This window comes from Muscardinus avellanarius, assembly GCF_963383645.1.
Source record: "Muscardinus avellanarius genome assembly, chromosome: 6".
NCBI lineage: Eukaryota > Metazoa > Chordata > Mammalia > Rodentia > Gliridae > Muscardinus > Muscardinus avellanarius.
In genome coordinates, this window is record NC_137791.1 from 117,858,958 (window position 1) to 117,871,464 (window position 12,507).

The following is a 12,507-nucleotide window of genomic DNA, read 5'->3' on the forward strand; positions in this document are numbered from 1 at the left end:
CTGGCACAGCGCCTCCAGCCCAGCTGGCCACCGGCCTTCTCCTTGGGAGACTGTGAGTCACAGAGTCTGAGCAGATCCGGATTGCTCTGCTCTTCTGATTTACAGGTAGCATTTGATAAAAAGAGGCTAAAGGGCCCTTGTTTCCCTGAGCACCAGCTAATCTTTCAAAGTTTTTGCTTCTTAGCTGTCATCTGAGAGTTTTCTGCCTGCAGTGGCCTTTCACGGGCTCCCTGGGGGAGTCCCTGCAGCTGTCCTGGGCACAGGAAGCCGCAGCAACTTGTAAAAGGTAAGGAGAACTATAAATACAATGAAAAATGGGGCTTCCAAGTTCAAAGGAAGTCCGGATGTTGTCAAGGTCAGGCTGCAGAGGAAAGGGGCCCCCGGGAGGGAGACTTCCTACTTCCTTCTGAACCTTCGGTAATCCCGCCGTGTCTCCAGGCAACACCAAAACTTCTCAGCACTTCAGGTCCTCTGAACTCAGGCTCACTCACTGACTCACCAGGCCCAAGAGCCCGTGGCTCCTGGTCGCCCCCACTTGGTGATAAGGTGGCTCCACCCTTCTGGGCACACGCCCTCATCATTCTCATTGCGCTGCTCTTGCTTGGGGATGGCCCTTCTCCCTCCCACCCACCATCTTTGAGCCTCACTCTCACCAGTGTCTCCTGCAGAATTCTCTAGACCATTACTGATAGTAATAAGCATCCTTCCTCCTTGTCCAGGGCCTACCACATGCCTGTGCTCTACAAACCTTGCCATGATTGATTCCCTCAACAAACCTGCAAAACAATATTACTACCCTATTTGTTGCTTGAAGAATTTGGGTTGGAAGGGGTAGTTAGGTTAACTAGTAAATGCCAGAGCTCTGGTTGAATTGGCTTCAAAGCTGCTATATTATGCTGCCACAATCATGCACCAACCCACCCACTCATCCATCAACCTTACCACCCATTCAGTGGACCATCTACACATCTGCCCGAGCCTCCCCAATGCCTGCATGTAGCCCCCCCCCCCCCCCAGTCTGCATCACTCAGCATTTGTAGCCCTCCTGGGTCAATCCAAAGTGGTACTTCTAGAGTTGGCATTACTATTTTTAATTAGACTGTAAGTAAGCTCCAAGAAGCCTCACTAGCCGTGCATATTGAGGAGGTTGGTGCTTTGACAACTGGCTAATAATTAAACACTTTCCCTACTTTTTAGGGCAGCCATATGCCCAGGGACCGGGAACCAGAAGCCAGGAGGTGATTTCTTCAGGTCACCAGGCCTACGCAAGGCCATTCAAGAAAGGGAAAGAAATAGTGAGCTCCTTGCTAGCATCCTGAGCCAGCGTCTCTCTGAACTCAAAGGACCCCTAGCTTAAAACTCTTTCAAAACCTTTTAAAACCTTTTAACAGGGAAACACTGTCATCAAGAAAATCCCGCCATGAGCGTGGAACTTCCGACTTGAGATTGTAATCACAGGAAACGGAGTGTTCAGTTTCCTAAGCAATTGTAATTCTTTTTCCTTCCATCCTGTATGCTTGCCCCTTTATGTTACAACAGGATCTCTGATGCCTGGAAAACACATCCAAAACACGACTCAACATCATCTAAGTGCTATTTTTAAAAAGCTAAGCTCCTGGATATCCTGGTGCTATGAGGCATGGAAGGCATAGAAGGAAGGAAGGAAGGAAGGAAGGAAGGGAGGAAGGAAGGAAGGAAAAAAAGGAGGGAGGGAGAGAGAGAGGAAGAGAGAGAGAGAGAGAGAGAGAGAGAGAGAGAGAGAGAGAGAGAGAGAGAGAGAGAGGAGGGAGAGATAGAAACAGCCAAAGCAGCAATTATCTGAACCTGAGTCTGCTTCTATCTGCAGACAGGCCGTGGCACTCACAGTCATCTGTGCACATCTCTGCTGGAATGCCTGGGTTCCACCACTTTCCTCTCCCCACTCTAGACTGTTCTCTTCTCCTTAGTCCTTGTCACTCTTCACGCATCGTTCTTACTGTACCTTACTCTACCAGGGTCATCCGTTTTACTTGAGTGCTTCCCGTATTAGCCTGAGGCTTTGTTTTTGTTCTGTGGTGCTGTGGATTGAAGCTCTGGCCTGGCACATGCTAGGAAAGTGCTCTGCCACTGAGCAACACCCCCACCTGAGACTTCCTTGAGAGCATTAACTGTGTTGTTGTTGTCATCATGGTGACGGTCAACTGTTTTTTTTTTTGTTGTTGTTGGGTTTTTTTTTTTTTTTTTTTTTCTGTACTAGAGATGGAACCCAGGGGCATTCTACCTCTGAGCTCACCACCAGCCCTATTTTTTATTCTTTATTTTGAAACAGGGTCTCACTGAGTTGCAAAGAGCCTCACTAAGTAGCTGAGGCTGGCCACGAACTGTGATCCTCCGATCTCAGCCTCCCGAATGCTGGGATTACAAGTGTGCACCACCACGCCCGGCTATACACGAGTGCTCACTGTGATAGACATCGTCTGCTCTATGGGCGCTACTGGCTTAATTCTGCGGCACCAAATTTGTGAGGCAAGTGCCCTTACAGTTCTCAGACGTGTTTTATTCTCCGAAATTTCTTACATAGTTCCTTGCATAGTACAGCAAGATCTATTTTATTTTAGAAGCTTCCCTCCCTCCACTTCTATTCCCTCCCTCCATTCCTACTCAGTAGAAATATTAGGCAATCTTATTTTCCCCCAATAGTGCAAAGTGACTTGTCATCCCTGAGGAACTTTGTGTAGAATTATAAAGTCCTTATCAAAGGACTAGCTAGAAGGAGTAGGGAGACAGTCCTGGGTTGCAAACAGCCTCTAATAGGCCATGCAAACCATGTGAAAGTCCTTTGCCACTCACTCTCAGTTTTAACACATTTGGAGCAGAGGTGATAATTTCTTTCTCTTGGTAGTGTTGGGAGCACAATATCTAGCATGTCATGTGGGATAAGGTATGTTTTTAGTAAATCATGGCTATTGTTAATACTTTCATGTCAACACTTACCCTTTAGGATCAGAGAATAATATAACCTAAAATTTAGCCTGAATTTATGTTGCCAGTTTTTAATTCTTTTTTTTTTTGTTGTTGTTGTTCCTCAGTACAGAAGACTATTTCTCCCTTCATAAATTTGCAGTGTTTAGAATGTGAACATAAATTGTTTATCTAAGAAATATAAGGATACTTGAAGACACTGTAGTCTAGTGTTAAGATTTTCTGTTTTTAGAATATTCATGAGACCTGTTTTTGATTGGTTGGCCATATAAACCCCTGTTCTGGGCCCAGAGAAAACATCACACAGAGCTCTGGCTCCAGAGAGCTGGAGGCCATAGGAGCTCTGCAGGTGGAGGAACACAGGATGGACACAGAGACCTTGATAATGTCTCATGGGTACAATTAAAGATAAACCAGACAGTGACTTGGGAATGCCCATTACCCAGGTTCTGTGTGTGTTAGGTTGCCAGTAGGTGGGTTGCCTAGTCCTTCACCAGCCCAGCATTTGCCAGTAACCTGCAGAAACAAGACGATGATGAGTTCAGCCATGGACTCCCTCCCCCAACCCCCCTTCATTATTCTACTGGTCTCTCTCCTCATTGATCTCAAGTCCCTTTTGTGTCCTATTTTTCTCTCTAGCTTCCACATATGAGAGAAAACAGATAACCTTTACTTTCTGAGCCTGGCTAATCTTACTTAGTATAATGTTCTCCAGTTCCACCATTTTCCTGAAACTGACATAATTTTGTTCTTCTTTATGGCCAAGTATAATGCTATTGGGTGTGTATACCAATTTCCTTTATCCATTCACCCGATGGACACCTGGGTTGGTTCCATAGTTTGGCCACTGTGCTGCTATAAACATGGGTGTGCATGTGTGACTGGAACACATTCTCTAGAAAAGATACAAGGAGTAGTGTGATGACTATCTTCAATTCCTCACTGCCTTCCTCATATTGGATACATAGGACACAGAGATGGTAACTAGGCCTTATCTCCATGGTTCTTCTCTAGGCAGCCCCTCTGGGGAAGCCTAGGGGAATCCTCGGGGATTCTTGGTGAGCCTTGCTCAGAGGCTGTCAGCCACCATAGTCTGGATGAAAGAGAAGGGAGGGAGTGTCTCCCCACCCCAGCTTGATGTGAAGCTCCCTCTGATTCTATCTAAACTCAAGATGGAGTCAGTGGAAAGCTGAAGAGGCAATCTGAAGCCAAAGCCATTTCATGGCTAAAGATCTGAGTAGAGATAGTTCACAGGTGTCCCGAGAGGAAGGAGTGTCACTTAGGTTCTGACCAGGAGACCAGGACAGAGCAGAGGGAAGCCTCCTGGAGATGGCATCCACTGAAGTGTGCTCTGGGGGAATTTCTGCCATGGTCGCCAGAGATATAGATCTCAGGGTTGGTGTAGGTTCTGCCATGGGCACCAGAGCTGTGCATCTCAGGGGGGGCGGGTACAGACAGCCCCCATCTCCCTCAGTTCAAAATTGTGATGAGCACACCTTCTCCATGTATTCACCCAACCCCATTCTATTATGTATCTCTCGTCTTGCTGTTATCTTGACACTGTATTGCCAATCTTCACACTTCAGTTCAAACAGCGTACCCACTTGATTTTTCAGAGATGCCAACGTTTTTTTTTTTTTTTTCATCAATGTGGGGAAATGAAAGTGGGATTGGCTAATATTTCTACTGCAGAGCTTTTCCTTTAAAGTGCTCTTTCATCTTGGTATAAGCCATTCTGAATTGTTCTTGCCTATTCAGACTGTTTTCCAGGAGACCCTCAATCTTAAACCAAATGTTTTCCCTCCTGCATTTCAACAGAAAGTATTTCTCCAGAGCATGGAGTCCTTGTCTGGGATCAGCATCTAAATCAAATCACTCTTCATGCTCTTAATTAAATCCGCAAGTTGGAAACGACATCATGAGAGTCTTTATTCAAAACACCAAGAGAAAACATCAGCAGGCTTCATTTCTTGTTGTAACAATGCCAGTTTTCCATAATCCGACCTTCAGTTGACATCAGTGGACCAGAACCTTTCTTCAAAGGAGTGTATATATTTATACAACCTAGATGCACAAGATGACGACAGAGGATTATCTCCGGTCATTAAAGATGCTGGAACATTCTTTATTACAGATGGAAAAAAGAGCCCCGTGGTTAGTTAGGATCCGTGTTTGAAGCCAACTTGAGTTGTCTTTTGTTGTCACAAGGTGTGGGCTCCAACTGTAGGATTAGAAGTACCTACTTTCTCTAGGACCAATATTTAAAAGCAGATTAGATGCATGACTCACACAATCTGCAGTCATAGTTTGCAGTACTGAAGAGAGACATGCGTGATTGTAAAAAATAAATAAAATTAAAAAATTCATATATACTCACAAACAAGAAAGCTGTTTGCTTTTCTTCCAGGCAAGTTTGCTGGGGTATTGCCCTTAGGAGGTGCCATATTTTATTCTTCCATATCCTTTTGTTTTTATCTTAATCAAAAAGAACCTCAATGGTGTTTTAAGCCATACATTCTTTTTCCGTAAATATGTATAAATGATCAGTTACAAGGACCTCTGGCATAGCCACAAGATGCCAGTGTCAAAATAAATTTATCTTGATAACTTTTGTTTTGTTTTGTCTAAGCTGTTTCCCCTTAAGCATAGAATGTCCAGTGCAAAAGTTAGGAGACAGATGCAAATCTCTCACTAAGTAGCTGAGGCTGTCTGGGAACCATGATCCTCCTGTCTCAGCCTCCCAAATGCTGGGATTACACGCCTGGCTTAGAATCCTGGTTTTGATGTTTGGCTGCTGAAGAATCTGTGGCCTCCGTACTGCCTGCCCTCTCCCCTAGGCCCCAGCACAGCACAGCTGATAAGAAAGCTCAGCTCACACCATGCAAGGCTGGACTATGGGCAGGAGCCCCCACTCAGCCTCCGTTAAAACCCTCAGTTTAACCACAGTTAAAACCTCAAGTTAGTATCCCTTCTCCACTCTCTCAAGCCATTTCTGGACACTACCCTGCTTTGCCCAAAAGACTCATTAATGAGTAAGGAACTTTCCATTCTCATATTACCCCCCCCTCAGTTTTAATATCTGAACCAAATTTTGGGTGGGAAGAGTCTATCCTGCCTCTGCTCACAAAACAATGGTATTATTCTATTTGAATTTATTATACATGTGAGCAGGAAAAGTAGGTACAAAGTAATACAATAAAATATTAATAGTGATTTTGAATAATAGGGTATGGGTGTTCTTTTCTTTCTTCATATTTCTCTGTATTTTCTAAAATCTCTGCCAAAGATTACACACACAAATACACATACACATGTGTGTATGTGTATTTGTGTGTGCACATGTGTGTGCACATGAAAAGCAACATAGGCGTGTAATCCCAGTACTTGAGAGGTGAGACAAAAGGATTGCAGATTTATGGTCAGTCTAAGCAACTTAGTGAGACTGCCTCAAAATGAACAAAAAGGTCTGGGGGTATGTCTCAGTAGTAGAATGCCCCTGGGTTCAGTCCCTAGAAGTACACGTGCATGTGTGCACGCATACACACACATACATACGCATGTGCAATGTAGCATACAAAAGATTAAAAAACATACTGTATTAAGAGATGCTGAAATCATTTTGGTTAGTTTTGTTAAATTTATCTAATCCTGAATTATAAATATCCAAAACAAGAAAATCACAAAAAACAAGCCTCATGTGATCTGTTCCTTCTTTCTCTTAAAAAGAATAAGCAAAATAAAATAAAGAGAGGCATAAGTATATGAAGTTTCACTTTTTAGTTTTAATCTAATCTTTGAAACTATTTGGATGAAAGTCAGCATGGGAAAGCATTCCTGCTAAAAAATATTCTTATCCTTATGACTCAGAAGTTCAACTGAACTCATCCAGACATCCCACCACTTAAAAATGTTAATTAAAATGTATTAGCAGCTGGGCGTGGTGGCGCATGCTAATAATCCCAGTACTTGGAGGCTGAGACAGGAGACTTGCGGGTTCACAGCCAACCTAGGCAACTTAGTGAGGCTCTCCACAATTCATTGAGACCCTGTTTCACAATAAAAGAAAACTACAGGGCTAAGGGTGTACCATAGAGGTAGAATGCCCCTGGATTCCATCCCCAGGACCACACACACACACACACACACACACACACACACACACACACACACTAGCAACAATGGCCTGCACATGTATGGGGCCATCCTTTCAGGTTCTGCTCTGCGGATTTCCTTTTAGGTGAATGCCAGACACTCGCAGCCTCCCTGTAGAAGATGCTTTACTTCTCCACTTAGGGGTGAGGGAGCCCATGTACTGGGTCAGGTCACACAACCAGCAAGTTGCAGAGCTGCTGCTGAGAGCCTGGCCATCTGACTGGAAAGACTCACTTTCTGACCCATCCCCTTGGCTCTGTAGACCCCTGACTCAGCCTGACCTAATGAAGCCAAATAAATGCTGATCTCACCAGCACAGCAGTCCTCCGAGCACAGCCTGCCTCACCATCACCCAGAGAGCTTGCTAGACGCAGAGTGCTGGATGCCACCACCAGATCTGACTCAGTAGCTCCTCGGTCAACATTCCCACTGCTATAACCCAAAGCAACTGACCACACAGCTTAGCGGAAGGAAGACTTCTTTGCTCACAGTTTTTAAGAGATTGTGGGTTCAGTCCAGAATCTGAGGTCAGGGTATGCAGCAGGAAATGGACATGGTGAGGGTGGACACAGAAAGCTCCTGCTCTCACATCATGGAGGCCAGAAGCGAGAGAGCAAGAGCAAGGGATGCAAAGGCAGGAGCACAGTCTCTAAGACCACACCCCCAGCGGCACACCTTCCCCAGACACACCCGCCAGCCTAGGTTGCCGCCCAGCCTGGGTAAACCCATCACGAAAGATTTATCTCCGATGAGATCACAGCCTCATCACCTCTGACCATGAATATATGATCTCTTCAGGGGCATTCTATAGCTAGCCATGACAAGTAGTCCTGAACGGTGCCTGAGGATTATTTCTAGCAGATTCTTGGCTGCCTGTGATGCTACCTTACAGGGACCACACTGAGAACCAGTGGCTGACAGCAAGGACCTTAACTCAGGGCTATCCAAAGTGGTCCATCCAAGGCCTAGATCCTAGAGGCCTTAAGAGTTCATCTAATTTATTAGATGCTTAAAACTGCCTGTGTGGGCTTCCTGAGCCTTTTGGTCTGTGACAGGCAGTGTGCACCTGGTCTGTTTCTTCACCTGCCAGGGACTTTCCTGCAAAGAAGCTCAGCTTCTTCCCTTGTCCCCTGTTGTCTAATTAGCTACCCCTTATGCGAGGTTTCACTAGGTCAATTACTCATTTATGGGCTCAGAAATTTCCTCTTATTTCAGCCCTCAAAAGCCTACATTCTAGCCATTCTTGGTGGCACACACTTGTAATACCTGCACTTGGGAGTCAGAGACAGGAGGATCGTGCAGGTTTGAAGCCAGCCACGCTGTCTTAAGAGACCCTGTTTCTAAATAAAAAAATATGAAATAGGTCTGGGAGTGTAGCCCCGAAGTAGAAGGGCTTCCAGGAACCCCAGTACCACACACACACACAAAAAAAAAAATTCAGGAAAAAAAGCCTACATTCTAATAGCACCCCCAAGGGAGGTGCTATTAGGTTGGGGAAGTGAAGAGAGGAACTTCAGCCCTTTGGGGCTGTTCACAGGAGATCAGGAGACACTCCTAGGGGGCGGAGCAGACCGCAGTGCACTTGGTCACTTGCTAGCTGGGACAATAGTTTTAGGGAGGTTGCTGAACCACCTCATCTGGGAAAGGGGCCTTTCCCCAGCTCTCCTTTAGGGAACAATGAGGGTTAATTACCTTCTGATGTTTCTCAGTTCTGGGCTTTAATAACTCTGCTAGGTCCCAGAGCAGCTTTCCCTGAATTGTCTGAAACTGGTATGAAACTAGAGTTTCAGTGATCCGGGGAGGGAGAGTTACTCTAGAGGCTAACTCATATTTGGTGACTGGTTTTAGCAGGACATTTTACCACATGCTGGAGAAACAGCACTTGGAAAAGTGTCAGTGAACAAACTCCAAATGGAAAATGTGGGATGATCCCAATGTAGAAGCCGAGATGTGAAGAATTCCCTGCTTTCAATGCTTTACCACTGAGCTACGTCTCTAGCCCTTTTTATTTACTTTGAGACAGAGTCTTGCTAAGTTGCTGAGGCTGGCCTTGAATCTTCAATCCTCCTGCCTCAGCCTCCGGAATAGCTGGACTCACAGGCATGTACCACCACACCTGGGCTGTGGTTAACTTTTGGCACTGTGGAACGCTGGGTAGTATTCTACCATCTTAGAATAAGCCAGTTGAGGCTATCTGGGGGTTCCTCAGCCTTGGCACACCCAGGGGGCAGGCCTTTCCCAGCCTTAGGCTCGCCATGAAGCATTCCTACTCAGCCCTGGAGGCCGGTGGATTTAAGTTAAACTCTGGGCTATTGGCACTGCCTCCCACTAGGCTAGGCCCTCAACCTGCTGATGACAGTTGCTCTGGTCTTGCCAAAGGGGAAAATATGTAAATTATAAGCTGGAGTGAGAACAGTGCATGTTAAGTCCTGCCAACCACAGTTGTCAGACCAAACCCTGCATGTCATGCATGAATTGGAGTCGGGTGAAAAACAAATCAAGTTCTGTCATGCTGCGTCTCTTAGGCACTCAGCTCCATGGTCCTTATTCTCCTGGTGTAAGTTACTCAAGACTTTGCAGTTTTGATTTAGTCCCACACTCAGATAAGCACCGAGGGAGCAGGCACATTGCCCAGGCTCTGCCGGAAAGCCTGGACACAGGAAATCTTACAGGGAAGAGTAAGAGAAGGCTGGAAAAGGAGACAGAGATAGACAGGTGAAGACACAGACAGTGCGCCTGTCCTGGGGCTGCACGCAGCAACCTGACCTGGCTGATCCCCTCAGCCCAGGAACCGCAGGCCGCCCAGCCCCGCACCGCACCGGGTGTGAAGTACCTGGAGGGCCAGGCAGCACCCCTCCCCTTTCTTCAGGATTCACTATTTGATCTCACTTGGAGTTGGTCAGGATTGCGTCAGGGAGGCTTGCCTTGAGTCTTCACTACGTATTACTCGTTGATAGTGCTGCAGGCAGGCACCAAGTAGTTTCATTTTAATCCAGAAACGAACTCTGTGGACCAGCAGCACCTGCCATCCGGGGAACGTGTTAGAAGTGCAGCATCTCGGCCCCGCCCTGCATCCACTGTCAGCACTTGTGACCTGACGAGCTCTCTGTGGTTCCTTGGGCACTGGGAGCACAGCCCCAGACACTGGCTCCCAAACTCGCCGTATTCTCGAATCACTTGCGAGTTTACATACACTGCGTGCTGGTGCCCGGCGCCCATCCCCAGAGGTTCTGATTGAACTTTTAGGAGTTGCAGTCAGGGAATCAGAAATATTTTGAAATGATTCCAAGGCATTCTCACAGGCTGTTAAGTTTAGAACCACTAACTAAAGTACCTTCAGATTTTTCTCTTACTAGTTTCTCAAAGTTTAATGCGCATAGGAATTGCTTGGAAATCTTGAAAAAATTCAGACTCTCTCGTTCAGTAGGCCTGGAACAACTGAGAGTCCATGTTTCTCCATGCTCACAGGTGATGCTCATTCTGCTGTTTCAAGGACAAGACTTTGGGAAGCAAGACATTAAGGCATATGAGAGTGACTACCTGAAAGACAGACAGTGAAATAAGCACAGGAACAGACCCACTGTGCTGTACCTGGACTCAGGCGGCAGGGCTGTGAGAGAAAGCCCTCAGGATTCAGAGCTGAGCAGACCTGGGTTCTAGTTCTTCCCTTATAACCAGCTGTGGAACTTTGAACAAATTACCCGATATTTCTAATTGTCAATTTCCTAAACTTAGAAATGGGGATGAAAGCCAGGTGTGGTGGCGCATGCCTGTAATCTCAGTACTTGGGAGGATGAGACAGGAGGATCATAGGTTTGAGGCCAGCCTTAGCAATGTAGCAAGACTCTCAGCAACCTAGTATGACCCTGATTCAGAACAAAAATAATATTAAAAAGGCTGGAAGTGTAGCTTGGAGTTAGAATGTTCTTGGGCTCTATCTCCAGTAACACATAGGGGATAAGAAAGCCTAATAGAGCTATGTAAAGATATAAAATGACCAACCGTACCAGGGTTTCCTGCCAAAGAAACCCAAAATGAGCAATTTGAGAAATAGAACAATTTAAACTACAGTTTCAGACAACTTTCTTGAAATTAAAGAAAATAAATGAATCCATTCATCTTTCGATAGACATCTTGACTGGTTCTATAGTTTGGCAATTATGAATTGTACGGCTATAAACATATGTAAGCATGCATCACTATGGTAGTCTGTTTTCAATTCTTTCGGGTAGATACCCAGGAAGGGTGTAGCTGAGTCGTATGGTAGGCTCATTCCCATTCTTCACTGTTTTCCAAGGTGGCTGCACTAACTTGCAATCTCACCAACAGTGTATCAGAGTCTCTACTTCTCTACATACAGGCAAAGGAGGAAGACCTTAGTGGAGTAAAGGAAGGGATCTAAATGAGGGAGACTGGAGAGGGAGGAAGACTTGAAGAGGGCCGCACCTCAATAGACATGATTTACATACACAAACTTATCAAAGCCAGTCACTGTGTTGAGCATGGGAAGGTGGGGAGGGAGTGGAGTGGGAGCTGGGGGAGGGTTCAACGAGTCCTGTGTACATGTATGCCTCTATTGTCCTGAAGTGCATCAAGATGTCTGATTACAATGCACTGAAATAATAAACAAACAGACATAAGCGCCACAGCTGGAAAAAAAAAAAGAAATTTGAAATTACATATTGAAAAAGCACAGGATGAACCTCAGAATATGAACACTAAAGAATCAAGATACAACTTGTTTATTACTTGGCCTAGAGGAAAAAGAAAATTCCTTAAGAAATCTAGGCAAACATAGCAAACGACTTAAAAGAAAAAAGGAAGATTAAACTATCTGATTTAAGCCATAAGATATTAGAGTAACAAATTTAAGATACTCAAGGGAAAAAATGTGAGGCAAGCATTTTATATCCAACTAAACTTACTTTCAAGAAAAAAGAGTACATATAAACTGCTATTAGCATGTAAACTTTAGGAATTATCACTCCACCTATGATCCCTTTTGAAGGAATCTATTAAAAACAAACTTCAGACAACTAAGATGACTAGCAAGACACTGATCTAAGTACTGATGGTGAGTATTCATTATAGCTACTTGTAGAAGTAAGACTATGTAAGCATTAAATGTGAGCTAGGCATGGTGGTATAGGCTTGTAATCCCAGTACTTGGGAGGCTGAGACAGGAGGATCACAGATTCACAGCCAGCCTCAACAACTTAGTAAAACCCTTTTCAAAATAAATAATGAAAAGGACTAATGGTGTAGCTCAGAGGTAGAATGCCCTGGGGTTCAATCCTGAGTACCAAAAATAAATAAATAAATAAATAAATAAATAAATAAATAAATAAATAAACAATCAAATGTAGAAGGTTCTGATGATGTTCTCTGACAGTA